General features: G+C 44.3%; 1 protein-coding gene across 6 annotated transcripts in view; it reads left to right on the top strand.

Annotated features, from left to right (window-relative positions):
• The first annotated feature begins 12,845 nt into the window (after positions 1-12,845).
• The window catches only part of plekhg7 (pleckstrin homology domain containing, family G (with RhoGef domain) member 7), a 106,215-nt gene continuing 98,629 nt past the window's right edge, over positions 12,846-20,431 (top strand). For all 6 annotated transcript variants that reach the window (XM_048610390.1, XM_048610395.1, XM_048610393.1 and 3 more), the window contains exon 1: positions 12,846-12,990. The gene's annotated coding sequence lies outside the window, so the exon portion shown is untranslated. The remainder of the gene's footprint in view (positions 12,991-20,431) is intronic.

The following is a 20,431-nucleotide window of genomic DNA, read 5'->3' as shown; positions in this document are numbered from 1 at the left end:
GCTGTATCAGACAGTGTGGGACAGTCAGACCTATGCTGTATCAGACAGTGTAGTACAGCCAGATCTACACTGTATCAGACAGTGTGGGACAGTCAGACCTGTATCAGACAGTGTGCAATGGTCAAACCATTACTGTTCTACTTGCCTGTGAACAAACCATTATCCAAGGATTTCATGAAGACCTTGTATCTGTTATTGGAAACTGTTTATTGAACTGGCAAATTACAGTTGTTTTATTATCTGTTTTAATGTAGCCCTTAACTGGGTATGGTTGTCTGTCTGTGAGTGGAGGTTGTGATCAAAAGAAATCGGGCTTTAGATCATGTTATCAATTAGACTACCTTGTTGTTTATCTGTCTGCTAAAGTTATTATTGCAATAATAAACTATTATACTTTATTTAAGTTATAAACTTGGTATCCAAGATCAGTTATTCATAAATGCTGGTTGGCAACAATTGGGTAACTTGGAGGGTCGTTGAATGTTTTAATTTCACTGTGTTGTGAATCCAGTGATAGTGAGGCGGATTTGGTTTGGCTGGCTTTCTCTGTATCACAACAGGTGATGCAGTGCACAAGGACATGACAAGCCTTTCTTAGTAAACAGCAATAAGCTGTCTTTGGGACAGGGCACATACTGACACTCAGACACATCAGAGATAATCCAGACTGGGATCTCACTGTGCAGGCAGCAATGTTGGCTTAAATCACAAACTGAAGTTGTCAGACAAATAATACTACCTGATCCATCTCCCAACTTTGTGATGGTTTAACTCTCGTGTATATTCTTTATTTTATCACTAGGTGGTGACATGACCATTTCATCATCCTTTCTAAGGTAAAGAAAATAACATTAACTTTGAGGGAATCTGTTCAATTTTAATATCTCTCAAATAAATAATAATACACTTCACATTGACTCCTAAATGCCAAAATATCAGGATTAAGAGATTAATCTCTTAAAATGTGTCTTTGTGAAAACTTGGTATCTGTAATAAATTGGAAGATTTGCAATAGGAGGAAACCATTCAGATCCTTGACCATATTCCACATTCCATTCAATATTACCTTTAAAATCATGCCACTTCTTCTGAATCCCCTACAAGAGGAAATAATTTCTTCATAAGGGTGGCACAGTAGCTCAGTGGTTAGCACTGCTGCCTCATAGCACCAGAGACTCAGATTTGATTCCACCCTCGGGTGACTGTCTGTTTGGAGTTTGCACATTCTCCCCGTGTCTGCGTGGGTTTCCTCCGGGTGCCCAGGTTTCCTCCAACAGTCCAAAGATGTGCAGGCTAGGTGGATTGGCTGTGCTAAATTGCCCATAGTGTTCAGGGATGTGTAGATTAAGTGGGTTATAGGGGGATGGGTCTGGATGGGATGCTCTGAGGGTCGGTGTGGAAATATTAGGCTGAAGGGCCTGTTTCCACACCGTAGGGATTCTAAGATATCTCTCTATTGAATCATTTTAGCATTCCAAACACCTCAATCAGATCATACCTCAATCCTCTAATCTTAGGGATTACTGTGTGAATTTAGACAAACTCTCAGGAAGCCAGGAACTTGGCAATGCTACTTGCTTTGTCTCAATATAAAAAAGTTTGTAAAAAGCTATGTACAAACTCTGTTTTGGTAGCTCAATGCAAAATATGGCTCTTTTGGATGTAAACCTTCAGATGGTGTTTGGAGATGAAGAAAGTCTGTATATTTTCTCTGAAAATCCTCACCTTTCATATGAACGTTTTGATTTGAGGTCATTTTAGTTACTCAGTACAGTTATAACAGTACAGTTATGTTTGAGAAATGGAAACCGTGGTGTTGAGGGATTTTTTTCAAATACAATTGGCAGACAGAATACACCCTGGATCTTATGTCAACAGCTAGTGTTGGTTTTTAAGAGTCTTCACAGGCACTTTACTCTGCTTAGGAGCCTTCCGCAGATTTCTCTACCCTTGAGATAGTTAATCGGTTTAAGGGAACTGGTAGTTCAACAACCACAGCGTTTTAGTCAAAGTTAGTTTGAAAAGTAAATAGGCTCATTTTGAAAATATGTTTGTATTTTGATGAACAGAAATGTATTGTACCCAGTAACTCTTCAGTTCTGGCTATTTTTTCCCATCTTCTCATCTCCTTGGGTTGTTCATTGAGTGTTGTCAATATCTCTAAGCTGTCAGACTGTTTATCAAACATGCAGCATTGAACAAGCAGAAAGATTCCACCTCCCCCCAACCATCCCCACCCTGGTTAAACAGTGCAGAGAGCAGAGCTCTTGGACAACATTTTTTTGACGTGCGGGCAAGGGTGTGTTAAGGGGCAATTAACTTGCAACGCCAATTGGTGAGATAACTCACCCCATCTCCTGGCAACCAATTTCACTAAGAGCCAACAGGCAGCACATAGGCCTTTTCCTTGACCAATTACAGGCCTCAACACTGGAGACTGGGGTCACCAGAAGCAGTCAGCCAATTAGAGGTCACCAACTTCTGTGTCCTAAAGTCTACACCTTGTGGGATCCAGCACCTAGAACTTAAGTCATTTACATGAAGAGGGGTATCATGGGAGTCCAAGATAATGACAGAGGGGTAGTTTGCAGAGGCTATTTCCTTGCCTCACCATCCATGCCTCCAGCCGTCCGAGAATTTTGGGGTCAGCTACTGAAGAGCTGAGAGAGAGCAAATTCAGGTGCTGTTAGAAATGAGGTGTTCCTATGTGATGGTGTGGGCATGTGGTTGAATTGCCCCAGATTGGGGCAATAGGCCGTCTCCCCAACCCAACAAGGCAGGTTGCCATGGTTTCCCACCTTCCCCTCCTATCAAGGAGACAGTTGATCAGGGAAGCGGTGAGTTGAGCCCATTTTTCTGAGCCCTTTTTCTGAAGAAGGGTCTAGGCCCGAAATGTCAACCTTCCTGCTCCTCTGATGCTGCTTGGGCTGCTGTGTTCATCCAGCTCTACACCTTGTTATCTCAGATTCTCCAGCATCTGCAGTTCCTACTACCTCTGAGCCCATTAATTGTCCACTTAAGGGCCTTAAATGTTTGTGAGTCAAACTAGTCCCTAACAGACCTTCACGCCAAGCACTTCTCTGCTAAGGTGATGAGAAGGGGTCAAGTTCCTCTCTCAAGCCAACTTGCTCCATTATTTGCCCTGCTCACCATCTCTCTGCCAACATGTAGTGAAGGGAAAATTGCACGCACCCTTGATAGCTGTCACTGTTCCTGGGTCACTGACTCCCTCCCTCTCCCTGACAGATAGATGAAGCTGAACCAGACTGTTCACAACCTCATGTTATATTTGAGCCCAAGATGAGCTTTCAACTACATTGCTTGAATTTGCCTTCACTCAGCTGGCTCTCTCATTCATGCCTTTGAAATCACGAGAGCTGACTATTCCACACTACTCATGATGGGCCTCTGACATCTTACATTCCACAAGCTGAAGGTTATCATAACTTATGGGCTCATGTACTGACTTGAGGTAAATCTCCTAAGCACCGTTAAGTGTGCATGCTGACCTACACTGCCTCCCAGTTAGGCAATGCCTCAATTTTAAAAATTCTCATCTGTCTTCAAATCCCTCTATGGGCTGCCCCATCTTTATCTCTGCAATCTCTTGCACCCCTCTAATCTTGAGAGATACCTGCATTTATTTAATTCCAGCCTTGTGAGAACTTCTGATCGTAATCTCTCCAATATTGGTGGCTGTGCCTTCAGTCATTGGGGTCTAAGATCTGGAATTCCCTCCCCTAAACCTGTCTGCCTTTCTATTTTGCTTTTTGCCTTGGAGACTCTCCTTAAATCTACTCCTTTCACCAAGCTTTAACCAATCCCTTCCCCAGGGTAATTAGGGAATTGAAATAAATGCTGGCTTTGTTAGTAAAGCTCACTTGCATGAACAAATAAATTGTTTAAAATGAACATCATAATTTGCTTTAATATCTACTTAAGTAGTTCAGTATATATCTTTTATAATGCCTCTAGGAAACACCATGAGGTGCTATATATAATATAATAAAGGCGCTTTATGAATTCAACTTGTTGTTGTACACACAAACATACTCATTTCAAGCACTTCTTCGTTTATAAGCAGGAATTGCCCAGAGCTCTTGGCACATTTTTATTTTCAAGATATCTCAAACAGGAAAATCTACGATTCGTCAGAATGTCTGTGTGTTCAGACAATAAGGACAGACCCGGTGACTTATTGATTAAATTAGCAAATACTTAACAGCACTGCTGTTTATTTTGTTCAAATTGTAACATTGGCTACATGAAGTATTATACATTTAACGCCAGGCTCTTAGCTGTAACTCAGCAGTTAGCACTCACCTTTCGGTCAGAAGGCTGTGCGTTCAAGCTCCACGTCAGAGATTTGGTGTGTCATTTTGGCTGAGACCCCAGTGCAATATAAAGCAAGTGCTTCACTGTTGGAGATGCTGAGCTCTGGGTGAGAATTTAAACCAGGATGTTGTTTGCCCTCTCAATTTAAATTTAAAGACCCCCCCCGACCTTAACATTATTTCACAGTGGAATAACATTCTTGCTCACATAAGTGCCAGGAAATTATCATCTTCAGAAAGAAGCTAACATTCTCCCTTTGACATTCAATGGCATTACTATTGTAAATTCCCCACTACCCTGGGGTCACCATTGACGAGAAACTGGGCCAACCATGGGAATACTGGGGATACTAGAACAGACCAGAGACTGGGAATTCAATGTTAAGCAATGTATCTGACTCCCTAAAGACTGTCTGCCATTTACAAGGTCCAAGTCAGGTAGTAATTCTGCTCCAACGCAAAAGCATATTCTCCATTTGCCTGGAGAAGCGTGGCTCCAATAATCAAAGCTCAACGCCATCTGGGACAAAGCAGCCCTTGATTAGCATCAACATTCATTCCCTCTGCTGCTGACAACATCTGTTGCCTACGTGGTTTCACCCATGCTGTTTCGAATGTTACAATTTGAATAAACAGCAGCGCTGTTAAATATTTGCTAATTTAACCAATAAGTCACCAGGTCTGTCAGTGTTCTCTGCCTCCTAGAAGGACAAAGGCAGCAAATACATGGGACACCACCTCCTGTGAGTTGTCCCCCAAAGCAGGGCACCATCCTGAAAAGGCCCTACTAGCCCGGAGGTGGGGACACTACCACTGCCCCACAAAAGCCCCAGATTCTTGTCAATCCCCTTGGTATGCTGGGTCATTTCAAAAGGCAGGTGGCAGACTTCCTTCCCTAAGGGGCATTAGTGAATCAGGTGGGATTTCATCGTGGTGATAATTTCCTGGCCTTTAAATCCCAGTTTTAGTTACTGGTTGCCATGGTGAGATTTTAACACACATTCTCGGGGTGTGAGTTTCAGTCCCTACTTCCTTATGTCGCTCAGTGACATTACCATAACACCACCATCTCCCCTACAGTATGAAGTGAAATATTTATCCATCTTGGATGATGCTCCACTGCTTAACCTGTTTCTGTGCATGTAAATAACCTGCTCTGTTAAATTTCTGATCTCATGTCCGACAGAGGATTTAATTTCCATTGCTCAGTTTTATTGGGAAAGAAATTCCGATTTTGACCTTGAAATGCTCCATCCCTTAAGCCAAATGGTCTTCCCAAGATGTTATATTCTCTGCATCTTTCAGCGGTCACTTTGAGAATGTTACCCAATGGCTGATCAAGTGAGGTCTTCTGGATAATAGTGCCTTGTACATGCAGGAACCTGGAGAAACAGGGGAATGCAACTTTCGAGTTGGAAGGAGGTAAAAGTAAACTAAATGTTAAAAAAGTTCAGACGTAAACAGAAATTGCTGGAAAAACTCAGCAGGTCTGGCAGTATCTGTGGAGAGAAATCAGAGTCAGAAGTCACACAACAGCAGGTTATAGTCCAACAGGTTTATTTGAAATCACAAGCTTTTGGAGCACTGTTCCTTCGTCAAGTGAAGTCAGCGCTCCAAAAGCTTGTGCTTTCAATTAAATCTGTTGGACTATAACCTGGTGTTGTGTGACTTCTGACTTCGACCACCCCAGTCCAACACCGGCACCTCCACATCATGCCTACCATTGAGAGAAATCACAATTAACGTTTCGGGTCCAGTGACCCTTTCTCAGAACTGATGGCAGCTAGGAAATAGTTTTTTTAATGCAGAAAATAGGGTGGGGTGAGGGGGTAAGGAGTAAATGATAGGTGGGGATAGAGCCCAAAGAGAGAGAAGGACAGTTGGACAGACAATGGAGTGGATAACAATCAGCCTGGGAGAATGAATAGCCATTAATGGGGACTATTAGTGGCTAACAATGGGGTGTGTGTAATATGTGACTATGTCCCACCCTGCCCCAGCCACGAGCAACATGATCAGACAGTCCTAGGCCCTGACTGGCTCCTATACATCCCCTGATTCCAACACCTCCTAGACTGGCTGCTATGGAGCCAATGGATTGACAGTGATCCATTCCCTGGAGTAGAGACATGGACCCCTTGAACGGATGCCTGACCATGGCCAAACCCATGGACCATGTTGGGGACTGTCCTTTGACCCCCTGACTGACAGGAGTGCCCATGTCGGTGAGGTGTGTTCCTTAAAGCTGAGACTTGACTGCCTACTTGATACCCATGCTGTGTGTTTGTAGCAATACATCCTGTCACGTGGTGCTGGTGTGACATTGGCAAAATGCATTACTTCAATATAGAAAGTTGGGAAGAGTGCTGTGATATATTTAAACAAATTATCACTGAGAGGGAGAGGGTGTCCGTGGTTTTTATGGCTTAAGACTGGATATTCCCAGGCCCAGATGGGACATATCTCAGGCTGCAGTGGGAAGCAATGGACGAGATTGCAGGGGCCCTGGCATTAATTTTCAATCATTTCTTGACAGAGGAGAGGTGCCAGAGAACAGAGGAACAGTTAAAACCAAAAGAACTGCAGATGCTGTAAACCAGGAGCAAAAACAAAGTTGCTGGAAAAGCTCAGCAGGTCTGGCAGCATCTGTGAAGGAAAAAACAGAATTAACGTTTCGGGTCCGGTGACCCTTCCTCAGAACAGTTAATGTGTGCCATTATTCAAGAACTTTGAATATCAGAGAACAAGAGACCAGTGAATTTAATATCAATGGTAGGGAAAAAAAAATCCTAAGGCACATCATTAATCTCCATTTGGAGAGGCAAGGGTTAATCAAGGATAGTCAGCATGGCAATGTCATGGGGAGATCTTGTCTGACAGATTTAATTGAGTTTTTTCAGGAGGTGACTGGGTATTTTGATTGATGTATATCTACATGGACGCTTGGTAAGCCTTTAGAAAGGTCTCACAGTGTTCTGAGAAAGGGTCACCGAATCCGAAATGTTAACTCAGATTTTTCTTCACAGATGCTGTTAGACCTGCTGTGCTTTCCCAGCAACTTCTGTTTTTGTTCTTCACATGGGCGATCGGTCAAGAAGTTAAGAACGCAAGGGATTCAAGGAAATTTGACAAATTGGGTCCAAAATTGATTCAGTAGCAGGATGCAGTGGGTGATGGTCAAAGGGTATTTTTGGGACGGGAAGCCTGTGATCAGTGGTGAACCACAGTGGTTAGAGCTGGGAACCTCACTGTTTGTTGAGTACATTAATGATCAAGAAATGAATGTAGGAGGCATGATCAGTAAGTCCATAGATGACACATAAATTGGTGGTATGATAAATAGTGAGGAGGAAAGTGTTAGACTACAGGGCAACATAGACAGGCTAGTCAGATGGGCAAAAGTGGAAAATGGAATTTAATCCATAAAAGTGCAAGGTGATGCATCTTGGGAGGACTAGCAAGGCAGGGGAGTACATACTGTATGGTAAGATCCTAGGAAATACGGAGGGTCAGAAAGACCTTGGTGTGCTTGCCCATAGATCCTGAAGGCAAGAGGATAGGTTGATAGGGTGGTTAAGAAGCCAGATAGGATACTTGTCTTTATTAGTCAAGGGAGTGAATGCAACAGCAAGGAGGTTAGGATGGAACAAACAAAAACAGAGATTGCTGGAGAAACTCAGCAGGTCTGGCAGCCTCTGTGGAGACAAAGCAGAGTTAATGTTTTGCGTCCAGTGTCCCTTCTTGAGAACTCAGAGGTTATGATGAGGTGGTATATAACATCAGTTAGGCCACAGTTGGAGTACTCTGTGCAGTTCTGGTTACTGCACTATAGGAGGGATGTGATTGCACTGGAGAGGATGCAGAGGGGTTTCACCAGGTTGTTGCCTGGGCTAGAGAGTGAATCAGCTCTGAAGAGAGACTAGATAGGCTAAAGTTGTTTTCCTTAGAGTAGCGAAGGCTGAGAGAGACCTGATTGAGGTCTACAAAGTTTTGAGGAACATAGATGGGATAAAATTGTCCTTAGTAGGGGGATCAATAACTGGAAGACAATGATTTAAGGTAAAGAGCAGAGGTGATTTAAGGACCAAAGGGTTGGGGCATATGGAACTCACTGCCTGAAAAGCTGGTAGAGGGCAGGAAACATCACAACATTTAAGAATTATTTAGGTGGCCATTTGCAACATCATAGTATACAAGGCTATGGGCCAAGTGCTGAAAAATGGGACAAATGTACATGATGACCAGCACAGACACAGTGGGCCAAATGGCCTCTCTTCTCGCTGTTAAACTCTATGTCTCAATGGCACATAAATTGGTGGTAAGATAAATAGCAATGCAGGAGTGTTTTTTTGCAGGTTAACAACCACTCCCTGTGACTTCGAGAAAGAATAGTCAGAAAAATCTTTTACAGTGTACAAATGCTGTCTTCACCTCAGTTACAGCCCAAATCACACTTCTGAAGCCTGGTCACTGTTGTGACGCAGGGAACAGCACAGCAAGCTCCCGCAAACAGCAATCAAGTGGCTGTGACGAGAATTCTGAAATAGGGTTATTAAACAGAAATGTTAACTGTAAACTCCCCCACAGCCACTGCCAGGCCTGCTGGGTGTTCCCAATCTTTGTTTGTTGTTTTTTTTTATTTCAGACTCCCAGTATCTGCAGCATTTTGTTTTTAGATAAGGCTGGAGCGGTGAATCAGGACTAATTCCAGCAGTCAGACGTCTTTGTATGTGAGTGTTTGCCCCTCCTTCCCTAATGGTTTTCAAACGATTATTTCAGAATTGGAGGGACTGTTCATGAGGTCACACTTTACTCTATTTTTTTCCGATTGCAATGTTAATCTCCGGAATCCACCCCACTAAAGGAAATAAAATGGAAGGTAAATCAATCCACTGCCTCAAGTTCCAGATGTGGGATGTCGAGATTCCTCAACCAAGATTTTCACTCGTTTTAAAATTCTGTCATTTAATTGGGTGCCATGTAAAAATGAGTTACTATAACAGGAAGAAATTTAAAACAACTCACCAATGCTCCTTAAACAACATCTTCTAAATCGACAATCTCTTCCATCTAGAAGGCCAAAGGCAGCAGATACAGGGGAACACCACCCCCGGAAGTTCCTGTCCAAGCCACTCACCACCCTGACTTGGAAATATATTGTCATTCCTTCAGTGTCACTGGGTCAAAATCTGTGAATTCCCTCCCTAAGGGCATTGTGGGTCTACCTACAGCACATGGACTGCAGTCGTTTAAGATCATGATCACTACCACCTTCTCAAGGGCAGCTAGGGACAGGCAATAAGTGCTGGCACAGCCAACGATGCCCACGTCCCACGAATAAATGAGGAGGCAATGGCCGAGTGGTATTATCGCTGGACTGTTAATCCAGGGACCCAGATAATGTTCTGGGGACCTGGGTTCAAATCCCACCACAGCAGATGGCGGAATTTGAAATCAATAAATATCTGGAATCAAGAATCTAATGATGACCGTGAATCCATTGTCAATTGTTGGAAAAACCCATCTGGTTCATTAATGTCCTTTAGGGAAGGAAATCTGTCATCCTTACCTGGTCTGGCCTACATGTGACTCCAGACCTGCAGCAATGCGGTTGACTCTGAACAATTAGGGACGGGCAATAAATGCTGCTTAGCCAGCAATGCCCTCGTCCTGTGAATGAAATAAAAATAAATGAGCTCTGCAAGAATGTGATGATAATTTCACCAGACTAGTAAACCAGGGGCTAGCCTACACTCTGAGAATCTGGTTTCAAACCCACAGCGGCTGATGTAATTCAATTAATAAATCCGGAACGTAAAACTAGCCATCAGCGGTGATGACCATGTAACTATCATCGATTGTCCGTCTGGTTCATTGGGAAGGAAATCTGATGTCCTTACCTGTTCTGGCTCCAGATACACAGCAATGTGGTTGACTCTTAAGAACCCTCAGAGATGGCCTGGCATGTTGGTCAGTTCAAGGGCAGTTTGGGATTGGCAGCAAGTGCTGCTCTTGCCTGTAATGCCCATATCCCATGAAAGAATAAAGAAGAAAATGAAGGGATTATGAGCATTGGAAGAAGAGGAGACATTGACCCCATTTACCTCATTTGCTTTATATCCCTTAACATCCCTAAATAATAAAAATCTGTGGACTTAGGACTGACATTTTAAATTCAACTTCAGCCCCCATTGTGCTGACATGACTCCTAAAGAGACCTAGTTCTTGTTTGCAAAACATGCCCCCCTGCCCCATTCCAATTTCCACCCCAACACTAGAGGATTGAAAACATTTTCATTTGTGAGTTAGTCATGAGCAGTGTTGTGCTGGGTTTAATATTTTGTTTTGCATTTAGACATGTAAATGATAGATTACAACTCAATATGAAAAATGTCAACGTGCAATGTTCACAGTGACCCTTGGAACCTGGAGCGAAGCCGAGTATCAATGATTTAAGAGGCACAAATATGAAATTGGATACTTTTTAAGCTGTGTTTGCATTATTTGTGATTGAATGACCTGAATGAAGAAGTGGTTTTACTTGGAGGCAGCATTGCACATCTATATTCACAAAGCAGGCTGGTGTCTGTGTAAGCGGGTGCAGGGGGGCAGTTTATACAGGGGAAAGGTTAAAGTGAAGCTGCTAGTCTATAATGGAGATAACAAGGTGTAGAGCTGGATGAACACAGCAGGTCAAGCAGCATCATAGGAGCAGGAAGGTTGACGTTTTGGGCCTAGACCCTTCATCAGAAATGGGGGAGGGGAAGGGGGTTCTGAAATAAATAGGGAGAGAGGGGGAGGCGGATAGAAGATGGATAGAGGAGAAGATAGATGGAGAGGAAACAGACAGGTCAAAGAGGCGGGAATGGAGCCAGTAAAGGTGAGTGTAGGTGGGGAGGTAGGGAGGAGATAGGTCAGTCCAGGGAGGATGGACAGGTCAAGGGGGCGGGATGAGGTTAGTAGGTAGGAGATGGGGGTGCGGCTTGAGGTGGGAGGAAGAACAGGTTAGGGAGGCGGGGACGAGCTGGGCTGGTTTTGGAATGCGGTAGGGGAAGGAGAGATTTTGAAGCTTGTGAAATCCACATTGATACCATTGGGCTGCAGGGTTCTCAAGCAGAATATGAGTTGCTGTTCCTGCAACCTTCGGGTGGCATCGTTGTGGCACTGCAGGAGGCCCAGGATGGACATGTCGTCTGAGGAATGGGAGGGGGAGTTGAAATGGTTCGCGACTGGGAGGTGCAGTTGTTTATTGCAAACCAAGTGTAGGTGTTCTGCAAAGCGGTCCCCAAGCCTGTCCGCCCTCCCTGGACTGACCTATCTCCTCCCTACCTCCCCACTTACACTCACCTTTACTGGCTCCATCCCCGCCTCTTTGACCTGTCTGTTTCCTCTCCATCTATCTTCTCCTCTATCCATTTTCTATCCGCCTCCCCCTCTCTCCCTATTTATTTCAGAACCCCCTTCCCCTCCCCCATTTCTGATGAAGGGTCTAGGCCTGAAACGTCAGCCTTCCTGCTCCTATGATGCTGCTTGACCTGCTGTGTTCATCCAGCTCTACACCTTGTTATCTCAGATTCTCCAGCATCTGCAGTTCCTACTATCTCAGTCTATGATGGATACGAGTAACATGACCAGAAAACAATATAAATGAGGTAAAAACTGTGCTTACAAAAATTTTGAAATAAAAACTTGTGCTAAAAATGCTCTCAAGTTTGTGGTAAACTTAGTGGTAAAAATAGTTTAATAAAAGTTTCTGGTAAAAATTGTGAAAAGAAGTTTGTAGTAGTAATTAATGGCAAAAGATATGGTTAAAGTAAAGGTAAAAAATTGTGGTTAAAATATTTTGAGGGAAAAACTTGTGCTAAAAATGATCTTAAAGATTTGTGGTAACTATTAATGTAAAAATTATTTTAAAAAACGTTTGTGGTAAAATTGTTTAAAGAAGTTTGAGGTAATAATTTGTGGTATATGGTTAAAAAACATTGAGGTAACTTGAGATGACAACGTGTAGAGCTGGATGAACACAGCAGGCCAAGCAGCATCAGAGGAGCAGGAAAGCTGACGTTTCGGGTATGGACCCTTCTTCAGAAAAAAGGTAACTTGCTGGTTGGCAGTCGGTATAAATATGAAGAAGGAATTGTGGTAAAGGTTTGCAGAATGAAAAGATATGAACAGGACTTATAACAAAGGGAAAATCATACTGGTCTATCCGGTTTTGTTTTGGCAAGGCAATTAAAAAAAATTCAATTGAGTTTAATCTTTTATAGTGGGCCATTTGGGTCCACTGTAAATAATGCGATTCATATTCTAACATGAGGACTTGAAAGAACCTTGTTGCTGTTTAGCTGCTGGACATGGAAGCTGAGTAAGAGAGAGGATTTACCTGGAGAGCGTGTCAGCTCCAGTCCACAACCTTTTTGTGGTTGCTGCTGTCTCTTTGGAACAGCTAAGCGTGTTTAGCTGCCTGAGCCAAACCTCCCTGTCTCAGTCCCTCCCTGCCTCAGACCCGGCTCCACCCCGCAAACTCTCTCAGAGGAAGCTAGAGTGAATCGGAATCGGAGTCAGGAGCAAACAGGCAACATCTCTGTCCCTTCACAGAACGGAACGGCAGCTGCTGAAACGTGTGGAGTGACCTGCCGAGCCTCCCTATCACAAGGTGCATTTTTATTTAAAAAAAACATTTTTTCTTGTGTTCAGGGCAGACAGGTTAGGGAGATGCTTGAATGATGCGATTTTTTTAAAAAAAGTTGCCAGTTGGGGGTTTATTTAAAAGGCAGTCATATACTGTTACGTTGGCAGACTGAAGCTCGTGGTGGGGCAATGTGGATTACATTTCATTATTCAGTTGGTGCCAACTGCTGGGTCCAGAAATTAGCAGCCAGGCTCAAACAGAATGCACAGGTGTTGTATAAGCGGTCAGTTCTAGACGTTGTGGCCTGTCTTGTGGGATAAAACCCACAATCCAGAGAAATGACCAATTTAAACCAGAATTTTCTCTCTCAATGTAAGCCTGTTTCGAGGCTTAAAAGATGCCATGACCCCTCAGTGTGAGAGCAGGGAATGTTTAATCTTCAGAGATTCCTTTCTTTACCACTACCTCTTTTAGAGCAGGAATCAGTTAGACCACGTTTGCTATTTTACTTTCCTTAAAAAAAAAAGGCGAGTTTTCAAAGGTGCCTCACGGCTTATAACAGTGAAGAGTGTTCCATGGCAGCCATTTTGGTGTCTTGGAGTTGGTGACCCCAGAATCTGATCTTGCTCACTCCACTGGGTGGTCATGAGTTTGGGGAAGACCCGATCTGAACTGAGGTGCAGTACTGAGGGAGCACTGCACTGTCTGCGAAGACAAGAGCTCCTCTGCCCTCCCTAGGTTCACATAAAAGATCCCTTAACACCCCTGTAAAGGATATACTGCCCCTCTTTTCACCAACATTCCCCACTGCTGCTTGTGAGAGCTTGCTGTGTGCAAACTGGCTGCTGTATTTCCTCTATATAGCAGTGACCACACTTCAAAAGTACTTTGGCAGTAAAACATTTTGGGACATCCCAATGTTGTGAAAAATTCTAAGTAAATGCAAGGTTTTAATTTCTCTGAGTACTAGGGAAAAGGATTGCTGAAGGGATCATTCCTTTTAGTGTAAAAATATACTTTATTCATGAAGAATTTATCTATTTGTACATATAAAAAGTCCTAGAACAGTTTTGTATAGTCTTTGCAGAGAGGATAAAACAACATGGAATTTGACAGAGAGAGTAAGAACTGCAGATGCTGGAGTCAGAGATAACACAGTGTGGAGCTGGAGGAACGCAGCAGGCCAGGGAGCATCAGGGGGAGCAGGAAAGCTGACGTTTCGGATCAGGTCCCTTCTTCAGAAAAATCCACAGAACTGTTGCAAAACCAAAGGCATTTTCTACTCATGCAGGAAGCTATTTACATTCATTTTGAGGCAACAGTGTGGTCTGAGAGCTTAACGGACCCCCTTTGTACTTTGGCAGAAAGACCATAGATGCTGGTCTTTCCCCACTTGGTGGCAGCTGTCCCAGGCTTTAGTCCGTCCCTCAGCACGCAGTCCTGGACCTTGGAATGTGCCAGTCTGCAACACTCGGCCGAGGTCAACTGTTTACACTGGATAACCAACAAGTTTCGGACAGACCAAAGTTGATGGTCCTGCAGACGCAGTTGATATTTGTCTTGGTGTGTGTGCTGGGGAACGGACCATAGAGCACAGAGTCCTGCGTCACGGCACTGCTCGGGATGAACCTTGACAAAAACCACCTCATCTTTCTCCGAATTTCCTTCACAAAGGCACATTCCAGAAGGAGATGTGTGACAGTCTCTTCACCAGCACAGCCACTTTGAGGGCTGGGTGCTGTGGTGGCACAGAGACCGGGCATGCATGAAGGATCTGACGGGCAGTGCCCTCCTCACCACCAGCCAAGCTGAAGTGATCATTCCCAGTGACTTTCTGCACATTTGATCAGTTAGCTTCTTGGTCCTTTGCACACTTACGTAAGACAACACCCTGACGCAACCGGGTCAGAGCAAATGTAAAAATATCACCTGCTATTGGAACAGTGCATTGAACCTCCCTTCACAATGTCTTTTGTCCCAACAACATTGCACTGTACAGGCCAGATTGTTTCCTATCCCAAACAAAAGGTACTAAAAAGGAACTTGGTATTAATTTGCTTGCTGTTTCAGGGATAGTTTTTATCAGAAAGCAGTCTGACCAGTGTAAAGGTTTTTTCAGGTGGTTTTAAACAACTTTTAGTCATCATACCACATGTGGTCATATCTCTCCATGCAGCAGATGTTGTATGTGTGTTTATAAAGGACATATTCTAGCAGTGATGAATCATTGTGCAGAGTACACTGGTGGGCTGGATTTTACAGTCCCCCGCTGGCATGTTTGGTGGGTGGAGGGAGGTTTAAAATGTAGTGCATGGCCTTCCACTGAGCGGTCTCCCATCCTGCATTGAGCAGGGTTCAGGCAGTGCATCCTTCTTAGTCTGATTCAGGCCCTCAAATGACTAAGTAATGAACAACTAAGTGCCTTGTTCCATTTTCACTCCCACCTTACCCGCAACAGGTAGCACACTGGCAGCTTGACAGCTTTTACAGCTAGGGTTGGTGTTGGGCCAAGGGAGGGGGAAGTACATTGATGGCACACCCCCAAGTTAAGAAACCCTTTTTGGCCTACCAAGGGCGGCACGGTGGCTCAGTTTATTAGCACTGCTGCCTCACAGCGCCAGGGACCCCGGGTTCGATTCCACCCTCGGGTGACTGCCCGTGTGGAGTTTGCACATTCTCCCCGTGTCTGCTTGGATTTCCTCTGGGTATTCTGGTTTCCTCCCACAGTCCAAAGATGTGCAGGTTAGGGTGGATTGGCCATGCTAAATTGCCCGTAGTGTTCAGGGATGCGTAGCTGGTGGGTTATAAGGGGATTGGTCTGGGTGGGATGCTCCAAGGGTTGGTGTAGACTTGTTGGGCCGAAGGGCCTGTTTCTACACTGTAGGGATTCTATGATTCCATCCTCTCTAACAAAAATTCTTGCCTTCCCCCTCACTCTCTGGTGTCTGCCTGCCAGACTCTGCCAGTACACCTGAACCTACCTTGAAGTCTGGCTAAGCCTTCTGGGGAAGGGTCACCAGACCTGAAACATTAACTCTGATCTTTTTTTTCATAGATGCTGTCAGACCTGCTGAGCTTTTCCAGAAACTTCTGTTTTTGTTCTTGAAGTCCAGCTCATGCGCTACACCGTTTGACCTTGGGGCTGCTGGGATTTTAGGGCTGCTGGCCAATCAGATTGAATAGTTCTTGACTAGTTGGTCAAACAGCCTTTTACTCACCCTCCCACCTATAACATTTTTCCCCTCACAGAGATTGATTCTCAGCTGTCCAAAGTGGGACACCCTTTCGAAATGGAGGCAGATGTCTTAATTGTAGGTAATGAACATTGCTCCCAGATTGGTACAACTGTGTGGCCTTTTGGTGGGCAGACATTTCTGTTAGGGTTTGGGGAATACAGTGCCCTGGAACCTCCAGCCAATCTGTGGCTTCCACACTTATATCAGCGCTCAGCAAGATTACTGTAGATTTGCTGACATGCACTTCCCGAATTTCTTTCTGACCTACTGTTGGAGAATCTAAGCTTAAGGAACTGGGATTACCAACCCTCCTGGAATCTCCAGGAAAAAAAAAGTCATTCTCTGTGCAGAGATAGATGTAGGTAGGGGGAGGAAATATAAAGCTAGTTTGGGATTATTCATTCAGCTGACCATTGACCAGACTCCACTGATCGGGCTGTCTTGGGTAATCAATGATGGGAGTTGAATGGTTGGAGCTCAGAGGTTGTGGTGAAACCTCCTAAGGTATACCCAACTGGAATGGGCAATCGTTTTTGATGTGAATATGGAGTCAGGGCCTGAGCAAAGTGAAGTAACAGAACTTGTGTTACACCAAACCATCCAACACTACCTGAAATATAGCTCTTTGTGAAAAATGCAGTCAAGTTGAATGCAGGCCATTGGGAACGCCAAAGCTATTGCCCTGTGTTTCCATCACAGCCTCTGTTTCCTAGCAACCAATTCCATCCCATTCTCTGACAGCCATCTTTGGCTGAAACAGATTGTGTCACTGTTCCATTTGACCTTGAGCTCTGCTCCCTGGCCTGTATCCTCTTCATCACCCAGACTGCATACTCCCACCTCTCATCATCATCTGTCTCATTTTCCATCCCCCAGTCTTAGTCCATCTGCTGGTGAAGCCCTTATCTATGTTTTTGGTACCTCCAGACTTGTCTATTCCAATGCTTTCCCATCTTCCACCTTCCAAGTTCTAGACCCAAGCCAATCCAAAACTCTGATTCTCATTTCTGAATTCACATCATCTCATTAATCTGTGCTCCCTGGTTTACGCTAGCTCCCGCCCCAGCAAATGCTGGATTTTAAAATGTTCATCCTCTTATTCAAAACCTCTTATGGTCTCCTCCCTTCCCGTCAATAATATCTACCAGCTCCACTACTCTACAAGGATTCTGGTTTTCAATCCCATTCCCTAATTCTTTCACTCTGCCATTAGGGAATACTTTCCGATGTTTTCTATGGTAATGGCTATCTGGAAAAATATCTCTTCTGTAGATATTCTACTGTGGTTATCCTCTGCCACTAATCACTAGGTAAACCTGAGACAAAGCAAAGATAAAGGAGGATTGATAGCTGCAGACTAACTTTACCCCTAGTGTGGTAATGGCAGGGTCATTCAAGGCATTCAAAGGGGCATTGGATTTTGTTTTAGATAAAACCAATGTGCAAAGGGATGGGAAATGGCAGGAGCATGATGTAGACATGGTGGGCCATCTGTGCTGTAACACCTCTGTGATTCTGTGATCCAAGGACCCCAGATGGGTAAAAGTTGCCAAATATCACAAGCTCCCAGGAGTGAGCCACCTGGGAACCCAACCTCACCCTAACCCTAACATCCAGCTGTGTAGACCTTAAAGCTCTGAAGCTCTCTCCTTTACTTACCCTCCCCTTCAACTTTCTCCCTTTTAGATGCTACTTAAAGCCTATTTTTCTGATTGAACTTTTGGCACCGATTCCCATAATCCATGTATTCCTTGGATTGGTGTCTCGATTGTTGTCTGCATATGTTCCTGTGAAATGCCATGGGGCATTTTCCACATTAAAGGAACTATTTATGTACAAGTCTTATTGTTGACAATGGGAGGGGGTGACAGTGCACAAGGGAGCGCATATGGCACAGTAAGTAGTGTCCTTATCTCTGGGCCAGGACTCCCACTTTAGATCCTTGTTGACCACTAAAGGGTCGAGGAGAGACAAGGTGACTGTTAGCTGGTAAATCCTTCCAGTAAGAGTGGAAGGGTCCTCTGGTCAGCCATCTTTATTTTTATTGCAAAAATATGCTTTATTCATAAAAAGTCTTTGTATACATATACAGTTACTGAAGCAGTTCTGTACAGTCTTTGCAACAAAACATTGGAATTTTGCACACCCTGCAATTCCAACAAAAACCCAAGGCATTTCTTACTTCTAAAGGACAATATTTGCAAACATTGAGGGTCTGATCATTGAACAGACCCTCGTTATATTTTGGCAGAAAGACCTCAGGTGGTCTTTCCCCACTGCGCCTTAGTGACAGCTGCCCCAAGCTTTAGTGAGTCCCTCAGCAGGTAGTCCTGGACCTTGGAATGTGCCAGTCTGCAACACTCGGTCAGGGTCAACTCTTTGCACTGGAAGACCAACAAGTTTCGGACAGGCCAAAGAGAATCGTTCATGGAGTTGATGGTCCTGCAGGCTCAGTCGATGTTTGTCTCAATGTGTGTCCCGGGGAACAGACCATGGAACACTCAGTGGTTAGCACTGCTGCCTCACAGTGCCAGGGACCTGGGTTCGTTCCTACTCTCGGGCAACTGTCTGTGTGGAGTTTGCACATTCTCCCTGCGTCTGTGTAGGTTTCCTCCGAGTGCTCCAGTTTCCTCCCACAGTCCAAAGATGTGCAGGTTAGGTGGATTGGCCATGCTAAATTGCCTGTAGTGTTCAGGGAGGTGTAGATTAGGTGGGTTATAGGGGGATGGGCCTGGCTGGGATGCTCTGAGGGTCGGTGTGGACTTGTTGGGATGAAGGGCCTGTTTCCACACTGTAGGGATTCTATGGTGAATAGTGCTGGCCAGCCATCCCTGCAAGACAAAAATGACCTACCACTTCAGGGTTTTGACCAAAAGTGTGAACCAATTCAATGGAAGCTCTTGGTCACCAATGCCCTCTTTGAAGATTGTACCTGGAGAGAGACAACTCAGGTGATGTCAGTTGCACTGCCTGTTCTAACTACCCCATAGCCCCACTTCTGCCAGGGCAGTGGGAATTGTTTAAACCAGCTGTTATAAATAAGGCAGCATCAGAATGGAACTCCGTCTTCAGCTCCTGCTCTCAGATACCCACTTGCAGTCTAAATTAGAGCAAAGAACTGCACTGCTGGAAATCTGAAACAAAAGCAGGGAACTGGTGGAGGAACCCAGCAGCATCTGTGGAGAGAGAAACAGAGTTAACGTTTCAGTCACTCTTCTTCAGAACCCAGCCTGAATGTCTGTCAGGGCTAAAAGCTCAGTCAGACTGGTTAGTCTGCACTGCATCATCAAGTGGGGAAAATACGGAATTGCAACTGTGGAACCTCAGGACGTTAACAAAGAACCAGCAACTAATTACCGTTTAAACAGTTTGGAAGCTTAACTTTAGCATTGATGTTCCATCTGTTTAGCATTGCAGTCTTACCCTATGGATAAATTATAACAGAAACAGTTTGTGAGCATCTGTTAAAATTTAACAATGACACAGCTATAGGAAAGATGATGTGAAACTTGAAAGGGTTCAGAAAAGATTTACAAGGATGTGCCAGGGTTGGAGGGTTTGAGCTATAGGGAGAGACTGAATAGGCTGGGGCTATTTTCCCTGGAGCATCAGAGGCTGAGCGGTGATTTTATAGCGGTTTATAAAATCATGAGGGGCTTGGATAGGGTGGATAGTCAAGGTCTTTTTCCCCAGGGTAGGGGACTCGAACACTAGAGGACATAGGTTTGAGGTGAGAGGGGAAAGATTTAAAAGTGACCTAAAGAGCAGCTTTTTCACACAGAGGGTGGTGCGTGTATGGAATGAGCTGCCAGAGGAAGTGGTGGAGGCTGGTACAATTACAACATTTAGAAGGAATCTGGATGAGTATGTGAATGGGGATATGGGCCAAATGCTGGCAAGTGGGACCAGATTAATGTAGGATATCTGGTCAGCATGGACGAGTTGGTGCGAAGAATCTATGACTCTATAAATATTAATTTGTTCATTTTTGTTTTGTATTTGGACCATTTATTGTCAAAAACAGCATGTGATGGATTAAAAGCCAGAGACTGACAAGGGTCCCATCAATCCATAGCTGTCTTGTGGAAAGGTATATCGTAGTCTGTGATAGGTGTCACAGCAGTTGTGTTGTTCCTGAGGAGTACTGGTGGACACTTTGAGTTAATCCTGGTTGAATGTGGTAATATATAGTGGGTGTGAGTGAATCAGGAGCTATTATTCACTTCAAT

Source organism: Rhincodon typus, chromosome 22 (genome assembly GCF_021869965.1).
Source record: "Rhincodon typus isolate 14 chromosome 22, sRhiTyp1.1, whole genome shotgun sequence".
Classification (NCBI taxonomy): domain Eukaryota; kingdom Metazoa; phylum Chordata; class Chondrichthyes; order Orectolobiformes; family Rhincodontidae; genus Rhincodon; species Rhincodon typus.
This window is presented reverse-complemented; position numbering and strand designations above follow the sequence as displayed.